This window comes from Saimiri boliviensis, chromosome 2 (genome assembly GCF_048565385.1).
Source record: "Saimiri boliviensis isolate mSaiBol1 chromosome 2, mSaiBol1.pri, whole genome shotgun sequence".
NCBI classification, from domain to species: Eukaryota; Metazoa; Chordata; class Mammalia; order Primates; family Cebidae; genus Saimiri; species Saimiri boliviensis.
The window spans coordinates 36454811-36481316 of NC_133450.1; the positions used below are offsets into that span (position 1 = coordinate 36454811).

A 26506-nucleotide genomic window follows, 5' to 3' on the forward strand; every position below is an offset into this window, starting at 1 on the left:
GGGATTTGTGCCACTGCACCCAGCTAATTTTTGTATTTTTAGTAGAGATGGGGTATTACCACATAGGCCCGGCTGGTCTTGAACTTGTAACCACAGGTGATATACCCGCCTTGCCCTCCCAATGTGCTGGGATTACAGGTGTGAGCCACGGCTCCTGGCCTTTTTACTTTTCTTTTAAATAGAGATAGGGCCTCACTCTGTTGCCCAGGCTGGAGTGCAATGGCATAACCATACCTCACTACAGCTTTAAACTCCTGGCTCATGCAATCCTCCCACCTCAGCCTCCTATGTAGCTGGGACTACAGGCACACATCACCATGCCCAGCTACTTTTTGTTTTTTTTTAGGGACATGTTGCCCATATGTTGCTCAGTATGTTGCCCAGTCTGGTCTTGGCTCAAGAGTCCTTCCCACTTGGCCTCCCGAATCAGTGAGATTACAGGCATGAGTCACCATGCCCAGGCTCTGGGTTTACTGTTTAGTAGAACACCCTGACACGTCCTATAATAAAGGGCATTTCTAAAATTCCACAAAGTTCATGGTTTAGGTTGCTGATAGAAGTACCTTCATTTGTCACCCAGATAATTGCATTCCAAAGAAATCATTGCCTTTTTTATTTTTTTAAGTTTTTTTTTTTTTTTTTTTTTTTTTTAGACGGAATCTCGCTCTGTCACCCAGGCTGGAGTGCAGTGGTGCAATCTTGGCTCACTGCAATCTCCAACTTCCAGGTTCCAGCGATTTTCCTGCCTTAGCCTCCAGAGTAGCTGGGACTACAGGTGTGTGCCACCACACGCGGATAATTTTTGTATTTTTAGTAGAGATGGTGTTTTGCCATGTTGGCCAGGCTGGTCTCAAACTTCTGACCTCAGGTGATCCACCCGCTTCAGCCTCCCCAAGTGCTAGGATTACAGGTGTGAGCCACCATGCCCAGCACCACTGCTATTTTCATATAGCTTAAACTATATTTACAATATACTGTACCAGACAAAATTTGTAAGGAATGGAAGCAAAATCCCAATTTAAAAAATCTTAAAAGGAAAAACTCAGTAAGATTTCAAATGGGAATAAAGGGTAACCTATATTATAACTTAAAGCCACATAAATCATCCTCCCTCATGGACAGAAAAAGAATAACATGATTCCTGACACTCAATTCTGTTGGATATCAATAAGGCAGTATCATTTGCTTAGAAGACACAATCTTTCTCAGATGTAAACTTGAAGAGACTTAACAGCTTTTGCATTTCTGGCAAAAAGCATATATATAACATATCTGTAAATGAAAGATTTAGTTTATAAGCTCCTATTCTCACCCCATGATTCTAGGCCGTATAATGGCTTTGAGATAAAAATTAAAACAAGGTAACATGGACAAAATAGCTGGAAAAAAATACTGCTGTATTTACAATTTACTAACCATCTGTATCCTAAAACATTCAGTTACAAAATTTTATTAAAAATTTATTTCCAAACTGGTTATTTACATGCAGAACAATGAAAATGGACCTTTACTCATACCAGTTACGATACAAAAATTAACTCAAGATGGATTCAAAGACTTAAACATGAGATCAGAAACTGTAAAACTACAACATGAAAAAATAACACAACATGGATTTGGGCAATGATTTTCTTTTTAATCTGACACCAAAAGAGCACTGGCAATAAAGGCAAAAAACAGACAAATGAGACTATTTTAAACTAAAAAGCTCCTGCACAACAAAAGAAACAATTAACAGTATGCTAGGCTGAGGATGGTGGCTCATGCCTGTAATCAAGGCACTTTGGGAGGCCGAGGTGGGTGGATCACCTGAGTTCAGGAGTTCAAGCCCAGCCTAGCCAACATGGCAAAACCCTATTATACACCAAAAATACAGAAAATTAGCCAGGTGTGGTGGCACATACCTGTGGTCTCACCGATTCAAGAAGTGGAAGCAGGAGGACTGCTTGAGCCTGGGAGATGGAGGTTGCAGTGAGCGGAGATCATGCCAATGCACTCCAACCTGGGTGACAGAATAAGACCCCTTCTCAAAAACAAAAAAACAAAAAAACAAAAAAAGTGTGCTAAGACAACCTATGGATTAGGAGTAAGTATCTGCAAGCCCAGCCATACTTCTGATAAGGGGTCAATATCTAAAATACAGTCATCCTGCCAGCATCCACAGGGGAATTGGTTCCAGGACTCTGATGCATATCAATATTTGCAGATGCTCAAGTCCCTTATTAAAAATGGCAAAGTATTAGCATATAACCTATCCACATTCTCCCATATACTTTAAATCATCTCTAGATTTATAATACCTAATATAAATGCTATGCAAATAAACAGCTGTTACGCTATATTTCAAAAATTTATATGACTTTATTTTTGTAGTTTTTTTCCCCTAATATTTTCACTCCATGGTTGGTTGAATCCATGGATTTCCAAGCCCACAGATATGAAGTATAAATGGAACTCAAACAATTCAATGGCAAGAAAACAAAAAACTCAATTTAAAAATAGGTAAGAGAACTGAGAGAGCATTTTTCAAAAGATATACACATGGGGGCACATGTTCTCAGGACCTGCTGAGGCTATGTCATGAAAAAAAAATTTTTTAAGATATGCAAATGGCTGATACATACATGAAAAAATGTTCAACATCACTCATCATTAGGGAAATGCAAATTAAAAACACGATATCATCTCACATCTATCAGAATGGCTACTATCAAAAAGACATGTTGGCAAGAGTATGGAGAAAAGAGAAAAAGGGTATTCCCTGTACAATGTTGATGGGAATATAAATTAGTATACCCATATGGAAAACTGTATGGAGGTTCCTCAAAAAAAATAGGTGCAGCAAACCACAACTGCACACATTTACCTATGTAACAAATCTGTACATCCTGCACATGTACTCCAGAACTTAATAAACAATAAATAGGAGAGAAAAACAAAATTAAAAGTACAATTATGTGATCCAGCAATCTCACTTCTTGGTATTTACCCAAAAGATTTGAATCAGTTTGTTGAAGAGATGTCTGTATTCTCACGTTAACTGTAGCACTGTTCACAACAGTCAAATCATGAAATCAACTTGTGTCCATCAACAGATGACTGGATAAAGAAAATGTAGAGAGTACATGTATATTCACAGATACATAATGGAATACTATTTAGCCTTTATAAAGAAGAAAATCCATCATTTGCAACAACATGAATGGAACTGAAAAACATTATTCTAAGTAAAATAAGTCAGACACAGAAAGATAAATACTGCATATTTTCATGTATGAGGAATCTAAAACAATTTAACTCACAGAAGCAGTGGGCAGAATGGTTTTTACAGAGCCTGGGGTATGGAATGGGAAGATGATACAAAATCTCAATTAGACAGGAATATGTTTGTTTTTTGAGACCTGCTGCATAGCATGGTGAATATAGTTAATAATGGGATACTATACATTTCAAAATTGCTGAAAGAGTACCCTTCAAAAATTCTTACCACACACACAAAAAAAGTCCAATAATTAAGGTAATATGTTAACTAGCCTGACTTAATTATTCCATTTCCATTTATATATAATATATAATTATATATTATGAACTGTCAATTTCTTTTTAAAATATATATATTTTATTGCACTTTAGCTTCTGGGGTAGATGTGCAGATTATGCAGGATTGTTGCATAGGTACACACAGCGCAATACAGTTTGCTGCCTCCATCCCCCTGTCACCTACATCTGGCATTTCTCCCCATGTTATCCCTCCCCAACCTCCCTATCCCCCACTGTCCCTCCCATATTCCCCGCCCCCAACAGACCCCAGTGTTTGATGCTCCCCTCCCTGTGTTCATGTGTTCTCACTGTTCAACATCTACCTATGAGTGAGAACATGCGGTGTTCTTCTGTTCTTCTGTCAGTTTGCTGAGAATGATGGTTTCCAGATTAATCCATGTCACTACAAAGGACACAAACTCATTGTTTTTTTTTTTAATGGCTGTATAGTATTTCATGGTGTATGTGTGCCACATTTTCCTTGTCCAGTCTATCATCAATGGGCATTTGGGTTGAGTCCAGGTCTATGCTATTGTAAACAGTGCCACAATAAACATACATGTGCATGTGTCTTTATAACAGAATGATTTATACCCAGTAATGGGATTGCTGGGTAAAATGGAATTTCTATTTCTAGGTCCTTGAGGAATCACCACATTGTCTTCCACAATGGTTGAACTAATTTACACTCCCACCAACAGTGTAAAAGTGTTCCTTTTTCTCCACATCCTCTCCACCATCTGTAGTCTCCAGATTTTTTAATGATTGCCACTCTAACTGGCGTGAGGTGGTATCTCAAAGTGGTTTTGATTTGCATTTCTCTAATGACCAGTGATGATTAGCATTTTTCCTATGTTTGTTGACCTCAGATATGTCTTCTTTTGAAAAGTGTCTGTTCATGCCCTTTGCTCACTTTTGAACAGGTTTGATTTTTTCTTCTAAGTATGTTTTAGTTCTTTGTAGATTCTGGATATTAGCCCTTTGTCAGATGGTAGATTGCAAAAATTTTTTTCCCCATTCTCTTGGTTGCCAGTTCATTCTAATGATCGTTTCTTTTGCTGTACAGAAGCTCCGGAGTTTAATTAGATTTCATTTGTCTATTTTGGCTTTTGTTGCCAATGCTTTTGGTGTTTTAGTCATGAAGTCCTTGCCTATGCCTATGTCCTGAATGGTTTTGCCTAGGTTTTCTTCTAGGGTTTTTACAGTGTTAGGTCTTATGTTTAAGTCTTTAATTCATCTGGAGTTAATTTTGGTGTAAGGTGTCAGGAAGGGGTCTGGTTTCTGTTTCCTGCACATGGCTAGCCAGTTATCCCAACACCATTTATTAAATAGGGAATCCTTTCCCCATTGCTTGTTTTTGTCAGGTTTGTCAAAGATCAGATGGTCATAGATGTGTGGCGTTGCCTCCAAGGCCTTTGTTCTGTTCCATTGGTCTGTATTTCTGTTTTGGTACCAGTACCATGCTGTTTTGATTACTGTAGCCTTGTAGTATAGTTTGAAGTCAGGTAGGGTGGTAATACCTCCAGCTTTTTTCTTTTTGCTCTGAATTGTCTTGGTTATGTGGGCTCTCTTTTAGTTCCATACGAACTTTGTTTTTTTCTAGTTCTGTGAAGAGGGTCATAGGTAGCTTGATGGGGATAGCGTTGAATCTATAAATTACTTTGGGCAGTATGGCCATTTCACCATACTGATTCTTCCTAACCATGAGCATTAAATGTTTTTCCATCTGTTTGTGTCCTCTCTTATTTCCTTGAGCAGTGGTTTGTAGTTCTCCTTGAAGAGGTCTTTTACATCCTTTGTTAGTTGTATTCCTAGGTATTTTTTTCTTTGTAGCAATTGTGAATAGCAGTTCATTCTTGATTTGGCTCTCTTTAAGTCTGTTATTGGTCTATAGGAATATTTGTGATTTCCATCCATTGATTTTGTATCCTCAGACTTTGCTGAAGTTGCTTATCAGTTTAAGGAGATTTGGGGCTGAGATGATGGGGTCTTCTAAATAGACAATCATGTCATCTGCAAATAGAGACAATCTGACTTCCTCGTTTCCTGAGTATCTTTTATTTATTTTTCTTGCCTGATTGCTCTGGCTAGAACTTCCAATACTACATTGAATAGGAGTGGTGAGAGAGGGCATCCTTGACTAGTGCCAGAGTTTAAAGGGAATGCTTCCAGTTTTTGCCCATTCAATATGCTATTGGCTGTGGGTTTGTCGTAAATAGCTTTTATTATTTTGAGATACGTTCCGTTGATACCTAGTTTACTGAGAATTTTTAGCATAAAGGGATGTTGAATTTTGTTGAAGGCCTTCTCTGCATCTATTGAGATAATTACGTGCTTTTTGTCTTTGGTTCTGTTTATGTGGTGGATTATGTTTACAGACTTGGGTATGTTGAACCAGCCTTGCATTCCCGGGATGAGGCCTATGTGACTGTGATGAATAAGCTTTTTGATGTGCTGTTGCAATCGGTTTGCCAGTATTTTATTGAAGATTTTTGCATCTCTGTTCATCGTGGATATTGGCCTCAAGTTTTCTTTTTTTGTTGAGTCACTGCTGGGTTTTGTTATCAGGAAGATGTTGGTCTCATAAAATGAAATGGGAAGGATTCCTTCTTTTTGATTGTTTGGAATCGTTTCTGAAGGAGTGGTACCAGCTCCTCTTTGTATGTCTGGTCACATTACAAGGACATTTTCACCATCTAGTGGGAAAGTCAATGCAATTAGGACTTTGGAGCGTTGGGTGATAGGTTCAATTTCAAAGCATTATTTACTACAATGCTGTTTCTAGGCAGTTCCATGGATCACCTATGCTCACTAAACTCATTATAATGGTGAACAAAACACCTAGGGACAGAATAGCAAGCCCAACTTACAGTCCCCCACAAAAGCTAAAATTCATGTCATTGACTAGAGTGACTGCAACTGATCAGGAGCTGAAAGAGGACAGAAAAATTTAGGAAGGACGGCCCTTTCCCTCAGAGCTTGAAGGCTTCTCTGTAGCCTACGCCAAGAAGTCTGGGGGAAAAAGGCTAACACTTTCAATATTTAAGCTTTTTGGGCACTTCCTTTGGGAAGCTGTCCCTACCAAAGTGGCCACAGGCCGCAGTCCTCTGATAAATTGGCTTTTCCAGATCCCTGAAAATGACCCGAAGGCAGAGATCGAAATTCTTCTTCACAATCTCTAATAGCTCTCTCTCACTCTTCTGAGAGGTACCATAATGGAAAAATGGAGATAGATAATGGATGAGAAACACCAATAACGTAAGAGACCTGAACAAGAACCCTCCAGAACAGACCTCCTTTAATGGGGATTTTGCCACCCAATGAGCAGCATCAGCAGCTAAACAGTCGACCTGGGTATAATCCTTTCCTGAAAAGGCACCTCCTCCATGAGCACTCCAACTGCCGTAAGTGTCCACAATGATTTTCTGTCCAGTCAAACCAGCATCACCCTGAGGCCCACCAATAACAAATCTGTCACTTGGCTGTAGGTGGTAGATTGTATCCTCATCAAGGTATTTTGCAGGCACAACGGCTTTGATGACCTTCTCCTTTAGGGCATCCCTCATCTCATAAAGACAAACCTCTTGATATGCTGAACAGATATATTGTGTGGACTCTATGGGAAGCACATCACCTCGATCCTGCATCTACTGCACAGTAACCTGAGTTTTAGAATCATGGCGTAACCAAGGCAAAGTGCCATTACAGTGTAGTTCTGCCAGTTTGGCATTAAGCTTCTGTGCCAAGACAATGGTTAAAGGCACACACTCCTCAGTTTCATCAGTGGCATAGCCAAACATAAAGACCTGGTTTCCAGCACCAATGTCTTCTTTATTTCTGTCAAGATGAACACCTTGAGCAATATCTGGTGACTGTTGCTCCAAGGCTACCAGTACAAGTTTTGTAGTCAAACCCTTTGGAAGAATCATCATATCCAATGTGTTTAACAGCTTCACGAACCACTTTCTGGTAGTCAACAGCAGTTCTGGATGTAATTTCTCGAGCAAGAAGGATCATTCCAGTTTTAGCAACAGTTTCACAAGCTACTTTGGCATCAGGATCCTGTTGAAGGTGGGCATCAAGGACAGCATCACTGATCTGGTCACAAATCTTATCTGGGTGGCCTTCCCCTACCAACTCTTAGGTAAAGAGGAACATGCCCTCCTTGATGAATGCTTCGTGGAAGCCGCCAAGCTGCCCGTTCATGCTGGTGTCAGTGTCGGTGAGTTGAAGTGGCGTTGAGAACAGTGGCGAGTCGGCGGCTGCAAAATGCACAAGCTGCAGACAGCGTTCTACTCGGAGCTGGGGGTGGCGTGCAACGAACCTAAACTGTCAATTTCTAAATTTAAAAACATACAGTATTGACCAGGTGCCAGTGGCTCACGCCTGTAATCCCCACACTTTGGGAGGCAAAGGTGGGTGGATCACCTGGGGTTGGGAGTTCGAGGCCAGCCTAACCAACATGGAGAAGCCCCATCTCTACTAAAAATACAAAATTAGCCGGGCAAGGTGGTGCATGCCTGTAATCCCAGCACTCAAGAGGTGGAGGCAGGAGAATCGCTTGAACCCAGGAGGTGGAGGTTGTGGTGAGCCGAGATTGCACCACTGCACTCCAGCCTGGGCAACAAGAGCGAAACTCCATCTCGAAAAGAAAAAAAAAAAGATAAACAGTTACATCAAGAGTGGTCCAAATACAGCAAGACTAAAAAAAGACAGCCAAAACATATTTAATAATCATAGCTAATACTATTAATATTTACTGATTCTCATTATGTACTTAACACTGTGCTATATATATTAAATACACTTAAGCTTCAAACTATCCTACAAATTTAAATACTATCATCCCCAATGACAAATGAGGAGACAGATTTTAAAAAACAGTATGTGGCCTGACAAACACTTTAAATTTTCTACGGTTATAATGGGTACTCTTGCACATATTTTTTGCATGTCCATGACATCATCTAATCCTTACACCATAGTTGTATGTTCATTTAAAGGAATTACTGCCGGGCGCCATGGCATGCACCTGTATTCCCAGCTGCTTGCATGGGAGCCTGAGGTGGGAGGATCACTTAAGCTCAACAGTTGGCTATAGTGGGGCTATGATCATGCCTGTGAACAGCGTACTCCTGCCTGGGCAACACAGTGAGACCTCATCTCTAAACATATAAAAGGAATTACTATCTCTATTTTATAGAAGACAGGAGCAAAACAATTATTTAAATGGTTGAGTAAGCAGTGATGGAGGAGGTTACAGTAGAAGTAACAGCAGCAACACTACTTGCTAGGCATAGTACCAAGAATTTCCCATATATCTTCTCAATCTTTCCAACTCCTCAAAGTTATCATCAATTAACAGATGAGAAAAAGAAGTAGGGAGAGGTGTAGTTGTTTTTCAAGGTAAGAAATCCAAGCGGTAGAGCTAAAACTCGGACCGAGTCTGTATGACTTCAGAACAGAAGCTCTTAACTCTTGCCATTATTTTTCTTCAGTCTTACCCTACACTAAGAGAAGAGAAGGAAAATCTTTTAAGATTAATTCTTAGTTTAGCGTTTTGAAGGGTACCTTCCTAAGATATTCCTTTATCTGCCTATAGAGATTCTCTTTTAAACAAGGAAATTCTACGATAAGCACATTTGCAGATTCAAATATTTAATAGTCACTTCTTACTTTTTTATGCCTAAAGTTGAGATCTGACCTTAAATATTCCCAGGGCACAAGGGGACTGCATCCCAGGTCCTCCTTCACCATTGTCCTTTACAAATCTTAGTATCACTGTTCACCTTGCAATGTAAAGAAGGGTGGGAGGGGAACAAGAGATCATCATGATTCTCTTCTTTTCAATCAGATAATTTAGGCTCCCTATATATTATGTGTAACTTTTCAAGTAAAAAATGTTGCACTTTTCATCAATGAAAATTCACTATTTGCTTCTATTAAACACAAAATTGAAGGCCTTTGGAAATATTCAAAACCACACACTCATGGCAGAAACTGGTTAGAAGCCAAAGAGTATCAAGGATATCAAATGTTTGGTTACTTGAACTGCTCTATTATCACCTTCAACTCCTTAGTAATAAAAGACTAAATGTATCTGAAAGGCTAGCAAAGCTTTTTAAAGGCACTAAAATAAAAGGTAATTCATAACATTTTCAAACTGGCTAGGAATGGGTTTTCAAAGATATGGTTTAAAATTACCTGCAATATGCTTTTCCTGTATATGGCTAACAATGAAGAATATATATGGCCTAGTTGGAGAACATGACCAGTCTAGATAAGAAACAGAGCCACCGTAAGAGATAGAAGATAAAGACAGAGTTGACTCTGAATGCTAAGCTAAATTGTTTGAATCTTCTCCTGCAAGTTAATGGGAGCTTAAAGGTTTCTGAGTCTGAAAAAAAAACAATAAAATAGCTTTTCTGAAAGCTGTATCTGCTCTATACTGTAACCAGAGTTGACTAGGGGAAAATGTTAAGTGGAGTGGCCAATAAAGATAATGTTTTAATACTTTACACATAGGTATAAAGAGAAGTAGCAGATGGAATGAAAAGCGATCACTTCAAACAATGGTTATTATAAAGGATGATTTCACATGATTTGAACACCAGGAGACAAATATAATCCTAAAATACTGAGTATGACAATTGAATCTAGGAGAATTACAGAACCTTAAAATAGGATAATGCATAGAGTAAGGTCTCTGGATGCGAGGTGGGGACAGGGATAAGAATCGGAAAAGAGACGATAAATTCTATTTTTTAATTATTGCATTTAAATTTTGAGTTTTAGCAGGTTAACTGCTAGATAGGACACAAAAGGGATAGGCCAGAAGGCCAAATTTATAAATAATTTACATATTCATATCTTACATTTGTAAAGCGTTATTTTTATAGCCAATTTCAAGTATATTATTTCATTTGATCTCTACAATTGCCCTGAAAGATAGACAGCTCAGATATCTGTTTTCCACATATGTAGGCACTGAAAGTTAAGTCATATAGCTAGAAGCAATAGAACATGAATTAAAATTCAGACAGGTGAATCCTAATGTGCATCCACAGTGCTGTTAGTTACACGTTTATAAGATACCATGCTGACTACATGCTTCCTTCAAAATCACATCATTCTTTTGCCTTTAAAATAGGATCAGAGAAAATTTATCTTTTCTCTTCAACTGACTGCTTCATAAAATAAATTTTAACACAATCATTAATTTCACTGTCACATATGCTAACAGACTACAAGTTTATTTATTTTAGTACCTGATTCTAGTGACAAAACATCTACTGTTCAAAGTACCTAAAAAAATTCAGCTTATCATGCAACAAAGGCAATCAAGTAGAGAAATGGTAGATATGTGTGAATTTTCCTACTATATATGTAAAGTGATACTAGGTTACCAACATGCCAGTTTCCTACATTATAAAAAATTTTATTCTCTATTCTGCATTGCTCCAATTTCAGTATGTAGTGCCAAAGTGAGCCACATATCATAACTTGACAACTGTTTTTTAATATTAACTTGTAGCTTAAAAATGAATATCCTAAAAACACAACAGTCTAACTCCTGTTAGACAATTTAGCTATCTCCCTGGGGTCAAATTTAAGTATTTTAAAAATCGTAACTATAATATCCCTAAACATATTTAGAATTAATTATACCACCTCCCATCAATTCTCCCTCTGCATCTTACATACACTCCTAGCTTCTCCCTTCTCATGCATGCATGCCAGCTCATGCCTGCAATTCCAGCGCTCTGAGAGACTGAGACAGGAGGATCCTTTTGCCTAGGAATTTGAGACCAGCCTGGGCAACACAGGAAGACTCCATCTACACAGAAAATACAATAAAATAAAATTAGCCAGGCATGGTGGCATGCAGCTGTCGTCCCAGCTACTTGGAAGGCTGAAGCAGGAGGATTGCTTAAGCCCAGGAGTTTGAGGCTGCAGTGAGCTATGACTGTGCTACTGCACTTCAGCACAATCGAATATATATTAAATCATACATACATTATCTCTTGCATGGGTTTTTCTATGAGCTTCTTAACTTTTCTATGAGCTTCTCTCTAACCTCAGTCTTTCTAGTTGCCATTTTACAGAGTATTGTCAGATTAACTTTCCTGAAGCACTCCTATCATCACAATAGAGTCCATTTTCAAGTTTTTGTTGTCTTTTATTTAAGCTACTCTTTACTGAGAATTTACTATGTACCATTAATTCACTACTAAGCACCTGACATACATTATCACATTTAACCCTCACAACAGACTCCTTGTTCAATTGTGTACTTTAACTTAGCGAAATAAGTAACTTGTCCAATGTTGAAAATTAAATGGCACAGCTAGGGCCTAGAGTCCGTTTGACTCCAGAGCATTTTAACAACTATTCTATAGAACACCTTAGCCTGACATTCATATGGCTCCCCTTGCCTTAGTCCTAGAATACTTTTTCTAATTTCTTTCTTCCCTCCCAACTTCTGAATCAAACTACTTGCTATTTCCCATATAAGGCCCACGATTTCCCACCTCCTTTGGGAAGGGTCCACATTCCTAAGGGAAGTTTATTAATAGTCAACTCTTACAGCACGTATTTTGTGTACTGTTTTTATTTTGTCATTAAACTTTGACATACTGTTTCTTATACCCAGAAAACACCTTCTCTTCAATTTTTTATCTAAGATTTTCTTCTTTCATCAAGAATTCTATGAAACCTTCCTTAATTTTGCCTGTCCTCTCCCTCCCCTACAAACTACCCTTCTAGGGTACTTAATCCATGCCTTCACTGTAGCATTTATTTTCTACCTTGAAATCAGAATGTTTATTAATTGCAAGACCCCGGAGGCAGAGTTTGTAACTCATATTTGATGAGTTCATAATATATAAAATATATTTTGCTATATTGTGCTATATACACATATTTTTTTGAATGAAAATCTTTTTAATCAAAGAACTACTTACTAGGAGAGAGGAGAGTTGTGCCTTCCATGAATGTGCTCTCATCCAAGTACTAACCAGGCCTGATCCTGCTTAGCTTCCAAGATCAGACGAGATCAGGCACAGTCAGGGTGGTATGGCCATAGAGGAAAGTTCTCATTCATAAATTTTACCAATACAGTTAAATCGATATGGGTTGCTGGAAAATGGAGGGCTGGCACTTAAACCTAAAATTCATTCTAAGAACAGAGTATCATTTATCAGAGAGATGCATATGAGGCTGGGTTCCGGTCATTCTTCTATTAAATTAATACTTTCTGTTTAAATCGCTCTCCTTGGGACAATGTTCCCAAGACTGGAAAAACTATAAATTCTGATAGAATGAAGAAATAATAAACAGAAAGATAAAGTAGAAGAACCTTAAGACAAATATATTTACAAAATACGGATTTTTTTTTTTTTTTTTTTGAGATGGGGGTCTACCTATCACCCAGGCTGAAGAGCAGTAGCACAATTAACTCATTGCAGTCTCAAAATTCCTGGGCTCAAGCAATCCTTCTGCTTCAGCCTCCCAAGTAGCTGGGACTACAGGTGCATGCCACCATGCCTAGTTTTATTTTATTGTCTGCATAGAGTCTTCCTATGTTGCCAAGGCTTGTCTCAAATTCCTGGGCAAAGGGATCTTCCTGCCTCAGCCTCTCAGGGCACTGGGATTGCAGGCATGAGCTGACATGTATGCAGGCATTCATTAATTTATTTATAGTATTGCTCTGTTGCCCAAGCTGGAGTGCAGTGGCTTGATCTCAGCTCACTGCAACCTCTGCCTCCTGGATTCAAGCAATTCTCCTGCCTTAGCCTCCTGAGTAACTGGGACTACAGGCACCCAGTACCACATCGGGCTAATATTTTTTTTTTTTTTTTTTTATAAAGACGGGGGGTTTCACCATGTTGGTCAGGCTGGTCTTGAACTCCTGACCTCAGGTGATCCGCCCACCTTGGCCTCCAAAGTGCTCGGATTACAGGCATGAGCCACCGCGCCCAGCCAATTTTTTGTACTTTTAGTAGAGACAGGGTTTCACCATATTGGCCAGGCTGGTCTCAAACTCCTGATCTCAAGTGATCTGCCCACTTTGGCCTCCCAAAGTGCTGGGATTATAGGTGTGAGCCACTGCCCCAAGCCTGGCCCTACTTATTTAAAAGTAGTCCATTATTTTTTACTTTCATTTACTTTGTGCTAAAGTAAAAAAATATAGCAAAGAGAAACAGAGTACACATACACAGAAATAGGGCATGTGTATATGCTATATATACATACATAAAACATTCAAAGTACCATTTATGACAATGCTAAAAATTAAAATCAGCCAGGCGCAGTGGCTCACACCTGTAATCCCGGCACTTTGGGAGGCTGAGGCAGGCAGATCACTTGAGGCCAGGAGTTTGAGACCAGCCTGACAAACATAGTAAAAACCTGTCTCTACTAAAAATACAAAAATTAGTCAGGCATGGTGACATGCGCCTGTAGTCCTAGCTACTCAGGAGACTGAAGCAGGAAAACTGCTTGAACCCGAGAAGTGGGAGGTTGCAGTGAGCAGAGATCATGCCACTGTACTCCACCCCGGGAAACAGAGCAAGACTCCATTTCAAAAAAGGGTGAAAATCAGGCTAGGCGCAGTGGCTCATGCCTGTAATTCCAGCACTTTTTGGGAGGCTAAGGCAGGCGGATCACGAGGTCAAGAGATTAAGACTGTCTGGGCCAACAAAACGAAACCCTGTCTCTACTAAAAATACAAAAAGTAGCTGGGCAAGGTGGTACACACCTGTAGTCCCAGCTACTGGGGAGGCTGAGGCAGGAGAATTGCTTAAACCCAAGAGGTGGAGACTGCAGTGAGTCAAGATCACACCACTACACTCCAGCCTTGTGACAGAGCAAGACTCTGTCTCCCAAAAAAAAAAAAAAAAAAAAAAAAAAGGTTAAAATCATCCAAACATACTTCCTTAAAAAAATGATTAAAGCAAATTATCCATAATAGAATAACTTATTAAGAACTATTATTTTGTTATTAAGGAGTTAATGGTATCAAGGCTGTCTGAAGGTTAGGCATGGTAGTTCATGCCTTTAATCCCAGCACGTTGGGAGGCTAAGGTAGGTGGATCACTTGAGTCCAGGAGTTAGAGAACAGCCTTGGCAATATAGTGAGATCCCATCTCTACATAAAGTACGAAATACAGCCAACTGTGGTGGCATGTGCCTATAGTCCCAGCTACTTGGGAGGGTGAGGCAAAAGGATCACCTGAGCCTGGGGACGTCAAGGCTGCAGTAAGCTGTCACACCACTACACTACAGCCTGGGCAAAAGAGTGAAACCCTGTCTCAAAATACAAAAACATAAAACAAAATACAAATATAATGGCAATCTGAAACAAACCATGCAAATTTAAGGTTCCATGCCTAGCCTCCTACCTATCCTCATCAAAATCTTTTCCATATAGTTATGAACAAACGGCTCAAGCCCCAGAAGGATATACTGATGGCTCTAACTTCATCAACTTTTTTTTTTTTTAAGAGATGTTTTGTCATGTTGCCCAGGCTGGTCTCAAACTCCTGAGCACAGGCATTCCACCCACCTTAGCCTCCCAAAGTACTGAGTTTCCAGGCATGATCCACTATACTCAGCCCATAATCAACTCTTAAAGCACTTATTTTCTGTACTGCTTATTTTGCCATTAATCTGTCATATCCAGCACTGCCATATATTATCAATTTTTTTTTTTTTTTTTTTTCAGATAGGGTCTGACTCTGTGGCCCAGATTAGAGTGCAGTGGTGCAATTTCAGCTCAATGCAACCTCAACTTGTTCAGGCTCAAGCAATTCTCCCATGTTTAGCCCTCCCAAGTAGCTGGGACTACAGGCAAGCGCCATCATGCCTGGCTAATTTTTTTATTTTTGTAGATACGGGATTTCACCATGTTGCCCAGGCTGGTCTCAGGAACTCATGGGCTCAAGTGATCCTCCCGCCGCAGTCTCCCAAAGTGCTGGACTTTCAGGCATGAGCCACCAGGCCTGGCCTTTTATCAAATTTTTATGTATTAATATGAGTACCTTATCTTCCCAACTAGACTGCAAATATTCTATAGAACTCCAATATACTGGTAATGACTCTGAGGGCCCTGTACAGTGCTATGTATGTTCACATCAGAAACTCAATACCTGCTACATTATTTTGTTTTTTTGAGACAAGTTCTCACTTTGTTACCCAGGTTGGAGTGCAGTGGCACAATCGTGGCTCACTGTAGCCTTGACCTCCCAGGTTTAAGCAATCCTTCTGCCTCAATCCCCACAAGTAGCTGGAACTATAGGTGCCCGCCACCACAGCCAGCTAAATTTTTATATGTGTGTTAGAGACAGGGTTTCACCACGTTGCCCAGACTAGTTTCAAACTCCTGAGCTCACAAAATCCACCCACCTTGGGCTCCCAAAGTGCTAGAATTACAGGAGTGAGCCACTGCACCTAGCCTATTATCAAATTTTTATGGATGACTAGCTTATCTTCCCGACTAGATTGCAAATATTCTACAGAACTCCAATCTACTAGTAATGGCTCTGAGAACCCTGCACATTGCTATCAATGTATGCTCATATTAGAAACTCAATACATGCTGCAGCAAATTTGAATATTTAAATACCAGATATGATGGGAAGAGAAAAACCACACCTACTGTCCCATACCTACTGCCAAACATTTAATAGCTCAAGAGAGATTTTTCCCAAATTCTCTAATGACAATCAGAATGAAGTAGTTAAGAACTGATGCAAATAGGCCGGGCACGGTAGCTCACACCTGTAATCCCAGCACTTTGGGAGACCAAGGCAGGTGGATCATGAGGTCAGCAGGTTAAGACCAGCCTGGCCAAGATGGTGAAACCTGGTCTCTACTAAAAATACAAAAAATTAGCCAGGCATGGTGATGGGCACCTGTAATCCCAGCTACTCAGGAGGCTGAGGCAGGGAATTGCTTGAATCCGGGAGGCAGAGATTGCAGTGAGCCAAGATCATGCCACTGCATTCCTGTCTGGGTGACAGAGTGAGACTCCGTCTCAAAAACAAAAACAAAAGAAATGACGCAAATAATCACTACCTTGGAGACAGCAATGTTTTTACACACTCTGTATAATGGGCCCCTGATATACAACTTTTGTGTTGCATATGTATTGTATGTATAGTAGTGTAACACAAAATTATGTGTGTATAAATATAAATTTTTTTTAAAAAAGCAAATAGTTCCATAAAACCTACTATGAAGAATAATTCAATGTTCTATTTCCTCCACCTGAGTTCTGCCTAGAGACCACTTTTTTTTTTCCTTTATTTATTTTTTTCTTTATTTTTAAGATGGGGTTTCACCATGTTGGTCAGGCTGGTCTTGAACTCCCAACCTCAGGTGATCGGCCCACCTTGGCCTCCAAAAGAGACCACTTTTAACTTTTTTTTTTTTTTTTGAGACGGAGTTTTGCTCTTGTTACCCAGGCTTGAGTGCAATGGCGCGATCTCGGCTCATCGCAACCTCTGCCTCCTGGGTTCAGGCAATTCTCCTGCCTCAGCCTCCTGAGTAGCTGGGATTACAGGCACATGCCACCATGCCCAGATAATTCTTGTATTTTTAGTAGAGACGGGGTTTCACCATATTGACCAGGTTGGTCTCGATCTCTTGACCTTATGATCCACCCGCCTTGGCCTCCCAAAGTGCTGGGACTACAGGTTTGAGCCACCGCGCCCGGCCTCCACTTTTAACTCTTTCAGTTGTTTCTTCTTCAACTTACCTTCGTATTTCTAGTAACATGTACAGAAAAAGGCTGTATTTACAAAATATGTGTGTATGTACTATATATACATACATGCCATTTCTTGGGGTTTTTTTCCAGTTATCTGCTGACCGTTTCTTCGGAAGATGAGTATTTAGCTCTCTGTCATAGTACATTTCCCTCTCCGACAAGTTGTGTCTAACTTTTTAGTTGAATCACTAATACATCCTATGAAAAGTACGTTAAGTATCAGGACTCCAAAATCACTAAGCCAAGGGAAAAGCAAGGCTGGGAACTATGTTAATCAAACCTGTCTCCCAGTTTTTTCCTAAATAAGACAGCTACAAGGATAAAAAGCTACATAGCTCCCTCACCATTTGCCCACAAGGGAATTCCTTGTGGGTAAAGGACAGACAGAACTCAGTCATCCCTCTGAGGTTCACCTGAGACAAATGCATATCTGATTGCTTGCTCTGTCCTATTGTTTATGTAAAAATGCAGATTCACTGGGCCAGACTAAATTCTGTATTCAGCAGAAGACTGACCAAGGACTGAAAAGAATGAAACCATTTGTCTCTTATCCACTTATGACCCCCTCCAACCTCCAACCCCCCTCCCCCCACTAACTCTTATCAACTGGAAGTGCCCACCTCAAGTTGTTCCACCTTACTGGATCAAACCAATGTACATACTAATATCTCCTGTCTCCCTAAAATGTATAAAAAGCAAGCTGTACCCCAATCACCTTGGGCACCTGTTGTCAGGACCTCCTAAGGCTGTGTTACAGGCACGTCCTTAGTCTTGGCAAAATAAAGTTTCTAAATTGACTGAGACCTATCTCAGACATTTTGGCTTCACAATCCCCACATTCCCTGGTAGAAGACTCAACATATTTTTAAATGTATACATTCAAACAAATCAAGTAACATATTAGTTTCAAGTGTGTGTGTGTGTGTGTGTGTGTGTGTGTGTCTCCCCATTGTTTCTGGAGCCCTATGTCCTCTTACTCTATGTTCAATTTTTTTCTTTCTGCCCATATCCACTCATCACCCTTCTCCATCTGTTCCAGGTCCAAGAAGGCTGACTCTACAGACTGCATTACCTGTATTTTTCTTGTCCTCTGTCTTCCAGTCAATGCAAATTAACCACTGGGGAAGAAGGAAAGATTGGATGGGTTCAGTATTCTTTCAGCTTCTATTGTTTAGCATAGGTTATGTTCCTCTAAGGCCACAATTCACATCACATGGCCCCACTTATACAGTATAGCTCTGGTAAATTCCAGTATCAACTCCCTCCCTCGCACCTTCAGTCCTAGGTTTAGAAGGCTTCTTGCTGTTAAGCCTGGGGGTGCTTTACCATCCTTGTTTATTCACTTATCTCTGGACATATCCTTGAGAGCAGGCCTTTCATTAAATTCTCTTCCATTACTGGGGTTGATTTCACTACTGTTTCCTGCATGGAATCTGACAGAACCATGTTCCGACTAAACTCCTATAAATGTGTAGCACTTAGGGCCATCATCATTCCTTCATCCTCCCCCTGGGAAATTCCCCTCACCTCTCTTCTCTTTCTCCATCTACTCCCCTCTTGCTGGGGGCTCTCCAATAGCTTCCTGAGAAAGGGTACACTGAGGCAAATTTTTTGATACCTTGATTTACTTGGCACCAGGGCAGATAATATCCTCTTTGAGGATCACATACTGTTTTTGTTTTTTTAAGACAGAGTTTTGCTTTTGTTGCCCAGGCTGGAGTGCAATGGTGCAATCTTGGTTCACCTCAACCTCCACCGCACAGGTTCAAGTGATTCTCCTGCCCACGTAGCTGGGATCACAGGCATTCGCCACCACACTTGGCTAATTTTTCTATTTTTAGTAGAGATGGGGTTTCACCATGTTGGTCAGGCTGGTCTAGAACTCCTGACCTCATGATCCACCCGCCTCAGCCTCCCAAAGTGCTGGGATTACAGGCATGAGCCACTGCGCCCAGCCGAGGATCACATATTCTTTTGCTTCCTTGAATCCAACCTGAATGTCTCACAGCTTCTAATGACTTCTGGTTCTGCCTTTTTATTGTTCTCCCCAAGGAAATATTTACAGTAAGAGGGACCCTTTTCTTCTAGTATAGAGTAGGGGAAAAATCACCATAGCATAAATATGTAGAAATCACTACTTTGGTATAGGGATTTTTCGTTTTTTTGGTATAAGGTTTTGTGTATCTGTGTGAGTCAACAATGATGTCCAGTGTTGGGAACAACATAGAAAACGAAACATTGTATATTGCTGACTCTATAAAACTGTACAGTGTTTCTGAAGGGTAATTTTGCATTATCTACCGAAATTTAAAAATAAATCTTCGGGCTGGGTTCAGTGGCTCACGCCTGTAATCCCAACACTCTGGAAGGCCAATGTGGATGGATCACCTGAGGTCAGGCGTTCGAGACCAGCCTGGTCAACATGGTGGAACCCCGTCTCTACTAAAAATACAAAAATTAGCCAGGCATGGTGGTAGGCCCCTGTAATCTCAGCTACTCGGGAGGCTGAAGCAGGAGAATTGCTGGAACCTGGGAGGCGGCAGGTGCAGTGAGCCGAAATCGTGCCATTGCACTCCAGCCTGGGTTGGTAACAGCAAGACTCTGTATCTAAATAAATAAATAAATAAATAAATACACCTTTGATTTATCTATTCCTCTTCCAGAAATTTATCCTATACAATATATTTCTCTAAGGATGTCCACTGTCACATTATTTGATCCCCGATCAAAATATTTAAAATTCAGAACGCTCTAAACACCAAAAGTAGAATAGGTGCTTAAATGCCCATCAGTAGAAAAGCTGAATAAATTATAGTAAAATCCATACAATGGAATACTGTGGAGCTGTTAAAGCTACACCGTCAAACAAGTAGTAGCCACATGTGCATAGTGAGTACTTGAAATGTGGCTACAGTGACTGAATTTTAAGTTTAATTTTAATTAACAAATTTTAAAACATACTTGATCAATTATTAGGAAACTTTTACATATTTCTGGAACAATGTGGGTATGTGAAACTACTTTTTCAGCTGTGAACTTAATAAAACCTAAATACAGTTCAAGTATTTCTAATGAAAATTTATCCTTCTAATTGAGACATGCTATGAGTATAAAATATACAATGAATTTCAAAGATTCAGTGTTTTTAAAAAGATGTAGGCGAAGCTGGTGGCTCACATCCTTAATCCCAGCATTTTGGGTGGCCGAAGCAGGCAGATCATTTGAGGTCAGGAGTTCGAGACCAGCTTGGCAAACATGGTTAAAATCCCATCTCTACTAAAATACAAAAATTAGCCAGGTGTGGTAGCGCATGCCTATAATTCCAGCTATCTGGGAGGCTGAGGCATGTCTCAGAATCTCTTTAATCTGGGAGGCAGAGGTTGCAATGAGCCAAGATAGCACCACCGCACTCTAGCCTGGGCAACAGAGAGAGACCCCATCTCCAAAATAAGAAGGAAAGAAAAAAAAAAGAAAGTATCTCATTTTTTAAATTTTATATTTACCACATGTTGAAATGGTAATAATTTTCATATACCTTTATTGTATTAAATAAAATGCACTGTTAAAATAATTTCACTGTTTCTTTTTACCTTTTTTTTTTTTTTTAAATAGACTGGTCTTTTTACTTTTAAATGGGGCTACTAGAACATGAAACTCTTTATGAACTAACATGAAAACTGAAAAAAAGCTTCAGAGCAGTGTTTATATACCATCCCATTTTTATGAATATACATAGATGTTTATAAAGTTATTAAAATATTCAGAAAAATATAGACAATATTGTTTTCAACTAATCTCTGAAAAATGAGGATAATAGTTCCTGCTTTCCACTTCTGTACTATTTGTATACCTTACAAAATATTCACACAGAAAAAGTATGTGTTACATTTATAATTTGAGGAAAAAACACAAAAATATTGCTTTTCTGGAAACAAACAAATATAGAAACTTTATAATTACTTCTTAAAGTCTGTAGAAAATAGCAGCAGTTGGCCAGTGCAGAGGCTAACACCTATCTGTAATCCCAGCACTTTGGGAGGCGAAGGCGGATGGATCACTTGAGGTCAAGAGTTCCAGACCAGCCTGGCCAACATGGTGAAATCCCATCTCTACTAAAAATACAAAATTAGCCAGGCATGGTGGCAGGCACCTGTAATCCCAGCTACTAGGGAGGCTGAGGCAGGAGAATCGTTTGAATGCGGTGGGCAGAGGTTGAAGTTAGCCGAAATTGTGCTGTTGCACTACAGCCTGGGCAACAGAGCGAGACTCTGTCTCAAAAAAACAAAACAAAACAAAATAGCAGGAACAAAACCCTTTCGAGAGTTCTGGAACCTTTAAACAAAGAAAAGTAATCGAAGTGTTATCTCTCAAGCCCTAAACAATTTCATAAGCAGTGCAACAATAAAATAAGAATTTCTAAATAAATCACTTATGCGATCATTAGGGTCATGACTCTTTAGGAATTCCTCTACCACACAAATAGAAATATATTACATTTCTATACCACACAAATAGAAATATATTACATTTTTATTTTAATATGTAAGAAAGCAGTTTACCAAAGGAATAAATGATTATGTGAAAAATTCCAAAAGGGACCTCTAATACTTTAAAACATAATGTCAGGTTCATGATTCTGATTGCATTTATTCTATTTTTTTTCTTCTTCTTCTTTCCTGAACATCTTTCTTGAATTAATTGCATTTATTCTTTCTTCATGTTAATAACTCACAATGACAAACTCTTAAAGAATCCCAATCACTAAACTAACGTGGCTATTGCTTTGCTCTCCAAGTACTCCATGTAGAGTTTCTCTATTCCCTTTAATCAATTACCTTCCCAGAAACAGGCATCTGAAGTGTCAGGCCTCTAAAAAAGCATTATAAGAGATTCCAACTTCTAACTTCAAGTGATTTACAGCTTACTAGAGAAAAAAGTATGTTCCAAAGGTTAGCAAATTAGTAGATAATTACCTTTACCTAGATGGCTCATTGGTATGCAAATCAAAAACACTGGCAATTAAATTGGGGAGATAGTTTGCTTGTAACTGAAGAAACACCAAACAACCATTTCAGAGTTATCAGAACTAATAAGGACTCATATCTGGTGCTATCTATAAATTAAACTGAAGCAGTGAAAACTGAGGATATTTCAGGACCACAAGTGAGACTATCAGTAGAAAAGGGAAAAAGAAAAATCTGATAAGAAAGGAAGGCTAAGAAGAACACCAATGTCAACAGGTTTAGAGTACAATTAACTTTTATTATTGTAGTATTGCTGACTGAGGGTATGAGTAACGTTCTGATTTTGAACAGTCTTACAGGGGAGGAAAGCATATGAAGATATTCTTATAAACAAAAAATAAGAATAAAAGGTCAATCTATATGACTACTATACTATAAAATCTAACAGGAAGAAGAGTTAACTAAGCTAAAACTACCTTTTCATGCAACAATGTAAGTACCCACTTGGTACAAAAAAACTTTGAAGGTCATTGTCAAGAAAAAGGCTGCTGAGGCAGAATGCTTATTTTTAAAGAAACTTAAAATTGCCAGGCATAGTGGCTCACGCCTGTAATCTCAGCACTTTGTGAGGCTGAGGTGGGTAGATCACCTGAGGTTGGGAGTTTGAGACCAGCCTGACCAACATGGAGAAACCCCATCTCTACTAAAAATGCAAAATTAGCCAGGCATTGTGGCACATGCCTATAATCCCAGCTACCTGAAAGGCTGAGGCAGGTGTACTTGGAAGGCTGAGGCAGATGAATCACTTCAACCTGGGAGGTGGAGGTTTCAGTGAGCCAGGATCGTGCCATTGCACTCCAGCCTGGGCAACAAGTGCAAAACTCCGTCTCAAAAACAAAAAACAAAACAAAAAAACTTAAAATCTAGTATAGATATCAGATAAGTAAATAAATTTAAAAACAATACAAGCTGGGCACGGTGGCTCACACCTGTACCCAGAACTTTGGGAGGCCAAGGCAGGTAGATCGCCTGAAGTCAGGAGTTCAAGACCAGCCTGGCCAACACGGTGAAACCCCACCTCTACTAAAAATAAAAAATTTAGCTGGGCATGGTGGTGGGCACCTGTAATTCCAGCTACTCAAGAGGCCGAGACAGGAGAATCACTTGAACCCAGGAGGCGGAGGTTGCAGTGAGCTGAAACCATGCCATTGCACTCCAGTTTAGGCAACAAGAGCAAAACTCCATCTCAAAGAACAAAAAAAGAAAAAACCAATACAGTGCTATTTGGTAAATGCCATACTAAAACTGTAGAAAATGTCACGGGAGTTACTTGTAGAGGAAAAGCATCCTAAGAAAACTTGTAAAGGCGGGAAAAGAATACAAGACCCAAGAAAGACACAAAAGACATCCATTACTCAAAATGGCCGGGGCGGGCGTGGGGGGAGAAGGAAACAAAATATTAACACAAACACACTGACATCAGTAAAATTAAACAAATGCTTTATCCAAACATAAGATTTTTAATCACCATAATGTAACTGAACACTGTAAACTATGTCTTTTTTTTTTTTTTTCCTGACAGGGTCTTTGTTGCCCTGACTGGAGAGCAGCAGCACAATCATGGCTCACCACAGCCTCCACTTCCTGGGCTTAGGTAATCCTCCCACCTCAGCCTCTCAAGTAGCTGGGACTACAGGAATGCACATCCAGTTAATTTTTTGTATTTTTTGTAGGTACAGGGTCCCACTATGTTATCCAGGAGGGTCTGGAAATCCTGGGTTCAAGCAGTCCTCTTGCCTCAGTCTCCCAAATTGCTGAGATTACAGGCATAAGCCACTTCACCTGGCCTAGTTATATCATTTTTAAAGCCTACTTTAAAATGTGTTGTGTAAATGACCTACTGAAAAACACCTCAGAGTAATTCTTGAGTCAAACTGAGAGTTAGCACAGTGGCTAACTCCTGTAATCCCAGCACTTTGGGAGGCCAAGGGTGGAGGATCGCTGTAGGCCAGGAGTTGAAGACCAACTTGGGCAGCACAGTAAGACCTCATCTCTACAAGAAATAAAAATAAAATTAGCTAGGTATGGTGGTGCACGCCTATTTGAGCCCAAGAGTTGAAGGCTGCAGTGACCTATAATCATGCTGCCATAATCCAGCCTGGGTGATAGAGCAAGACCCTGTCTCTAAAGAAACAAAAATAAAATAATTTGCTTGAACAGCCCCAGAACTCAGAAAGCCACTTTACTTACTATTACCGGTTTATTATAAAGGATACAACTCAGGAATAGCCAAATGAAAGAGATGCAAAGAGCAAGGTTTAGAGGGATGTGGTGGAGCTTCCATGTCAAACCAGCCTCCCAGCACCTTGAAATATTCACCAATTCAGAATCTCTCCAAACACTGTTATTTAGCATCTTTTATGGAAGTTTCATCAGATAGGCATGATTAAATTACTGGCCATTGGTGACTAGCTATCTCTAGCCCCTTTGCCTTCCCGGAGGTTGGAGGTAGGGCCCCATGCCTTGGTCTTTCTGGCAACCAGCCCCCTAAGCTGAAGCTATCTAGGGGCCTGCCAAGAGTGGATTCATTTAAACAAAAGACGCTCTTGGCTGGGCGCAGTGGCTCACATTTGTAATCCCAGCACTTTGGGAAGCCCAGGCAGGCAGATCACAAGGTCAGGAGTTCGAGACCAGCCTGGCCAACATAGTGAAACCCCGTCTCTACTAAAAACACAAAAATTAGCTTGGCATAGTGGCAGGTGCCTGTAATCCCAGCTACTCAGGAGGCTGAGACAGGAGAATCGTTTGAACCTGGGAGGCAGAGGTTGCAGCACTGTACTCCAACCTGGGCAACAGGGCCAGACTCTGTCCCAGAAAAAAAGAAAGAAAGAAAATAGAAAAGAGGGTTAACAACTTCTATAATAAAAGCTACCACAAATATAATTAAGAGACAAATAGAAATATTGGAAAATGATTCCCAACAAATATGACAGAGTATATGCGTGTGTGCATACACCATACATACACGTACACAGCCTTTTCAAAAAAAAATTAAAAGATGCTCTTATCACCCTCATTCAAACAAAAGACTCTTTTCACTTCTATGCTTAAGGAAATTCCAAGAGATTCAGAAGCTCCAGGTCAGTTGCTAGGGACAAAGACCAAATATATATTTCTTATTTTATCACAGCCATATTAAGTGCTAAGATGCTAAGACAAAAAAACTACAACCCCTATCCTACCCTTAAGGAGCTTACTTACAATTTACAGGCTCAAAGTTCTTCACTTTAATTCAAATACTTTTTTTTTTGAGACAGGTTCTCATTCTGTTGCCCAGGCTGGAGTACAATGGTGCCATCATCGTTCACTGCAGCCTCTACCTTCCAGGCTCAAGCAATCCTCTCACCTTAGCTTCCCAAGTAGCTGGGACTTCAGGCGCACACCATCGTATCCAGCTAATTTTTGTAATTTTTGTAGAGATGGGGTCCCACTATGTTGCCCAGGTTGGCTCAAGCAGTCCTCCTTCCTCGCCCTCCCAAGGCATTGAGATTTCAGGCATGAGCCACTGAGCCCAGCCTCATGCACATTTTTAAAACACTAGGTTAAGTGGAAAATGGCTTTCATCAAAAAGTTTCTAATCTTACCAAAAAGACAATGTTAAGGGCCGGGCGCGGTGGCTCACGCCTGTAATCCCAGCACACTGGGAGGCCGAGGCGGGTGGATCACAAGGTCAAGAGATCGAGACCATCCTGGTCAACATGGTGAAACTCCGTCTCTACTAAAAATACAAAAATTAGCTGGGCGTGGTGGCGCCTGCCTGTAATCCCAGCTACTCGGGAGGTTGAGGCAGGAGAATTGCCTGAACCCAGGAGGCGGAGGTTGCGGTGAGCCGAGATCACGCCATTGCACTCCAGTCTGGGTAACAAGAGCAAAACTCCGTCTCCAAAAAAAAAAAAAAAAAAGACAATGTTAAAATAAGTCTTAAGGCAGGCTATCTTATACATAAAGCAAAAAAGTCAAGGGCTTTGGGATCACATAAAATGAATTCAAATCCCTTCTATCACTTATAATAGAACTATGGATAAAATATTTAATCTCTCTGAGCCTCAATTTCCTTATATGTAAAAAGAATGTTGACAATGAACTTAAAATGTACTGTTAATATTAAAGAAATATATACAAAGGATACAGCATACTGCATAACACATTAACAGACACAGCAAGGGATACA

The 26506-nt window shown here is 39.9% G+C and overlaps 1 protein-coding gene and 1 pseudogene across 16 annotated transcripts in view; both read right to left on the minus strand.

Annotated features, from left to right (window-relative positions):
* PALS1 (protein associated with LIN7 1, MAGUK p55 family member) overlaps positions 1–26506 on the minus strand; it is a 101459-nt gene that overhangs the window by 64703 nt on the left and 10250 nt on the right. For 3 of the 16 annotated variants that reach the window (XM_010335181.3, XM_074393095.1, XM_074393096.1), the window contains exon 1: positions 1905–3533. The exons of 5 other annotated variants lie outside the window; for them this stretch is intronic. The gene's annotated coding sequence lies outside the window, so the exon portion shown is untranslated. Of the gene's footprint in view, positions 1–1904; positions 3534–18383; positions 26155–26506 lie in introns of those variants that run through there. 8 more of the 16 variants (XM_074393091.1, XM_074393092.1, XM_074393101.1 and 5 more) reach the window with 6 other exon arrangements.
* LOC141583519 (S-adenosylmethionine synthase pseudogene) lies at positions 6373–18377 on the minus strand (annotated as a pseudogene).